Here is a 1,114-nt window from a genome sequence, read left to right on the forward strand (position 1 = left end):
CGACCCGCAAGTGGGGAGGAACCGTCCACCCAACGCCGGCGGTAGCCGGGGCCGGTGGGGGCCCTACCAAGGCGGGTCATGGGCGCATGTCGGTCAGGTTATAAGAGTGTTTTTTTCGCTCCGGGCTAGAGCCGGGTGAGGTCGTCTCGAACCACGTGCCTGAAGGCCGCCTCGCGCCGGATTCGGCCCCGCTCATTCGTCGGAGTGACCGCCCGACGCGGGCATCGCTAGATTAGCCGTGGCCCCGATCCTTCCCCATCGACAGCCTTTCGCCCCCTTCGCTCCGGCCTCTGAGGCGGCCGGTACCCCTTTCTTGGATGAGACAGAACCCTTGACGGGCCGTTCGCAGATTTTTGCCCGGGCTTTGTTTACCGAGGCGGCCGGTACCTCCGTCTGCCTTGGATGGACCGCATCCGCAGATTTTCGTCCGGCCTTAGCTTAAGGAGACGGCCGTTGCCTCCGATCCTCCGGGCTAGAGCCGGGTGAGGTCGTCTCGAACCACGTGCCTGAAGGCCGCCTCGCGCCGGATTCGGCCCCGCTCATTCGTCGGAGTGACCGCCCGACGCGGGCATCGCTAGATTAGCCGTGGCCCCGATCCTTCCCCATCGACAGCCTTTCGCCCCCTTCGCTCCGGCCTCTGAGGCGGCCGGTACCCCTTTCTTGGATGAGACAGAACCCTTGACGGGCCGTTCGCAGATTTTTGCCCGGCCTGTGTTTAAGGAGGCGGCCGGTACCTCCCTCCTTGGATGACCAACAACCCTTGACCGGCCATTCGCAGATTTTTGCCCGGCCTGTGTTTAAGGAGGCGGCCGGTACCTCCCTCCTTGGATGACCTTCTACCCTTGACGGGCCATTCGCAGATTTTTGCCCGGCCTGTGTTTAAGGAGGCGGCCGGTACCTCCCTCCTTGGATGACCTTCTACCCTTGACGGGCCATTCGCAGATTTTTGCCCGGCCTGTGTTTAAGGAGGCGGCCGGTACCTCCCTCCTTGGATGACCTTCTACCCTTGACGGGCCATTCGCAGATTTTTGCCCGGCCTGTGTTTAAGGAGGCGGCCGGTACCTCCCTCCTTGGATGACCTTCTACCCTTGACGGGCCATTCGCAGATTTTTGC

Source organism: Syngnathus scovelli, unplaced genomic scaffold, assembly GCF_024217435.2.
Source record: "Syngnathus scovelli strain Florida unplaced genomic scaffold, RoL_Ssco_1.2 HiC_scaffold_110, whole genome shotgun sequence".
Taxonomy (NCBI): domain Eukaryota; kingdom Metazoa; phylum Chordata; class Actinopteri; order Syngnathiformes; family Syngnathidae; genus Syngnathus; species Syngnathus scovelli.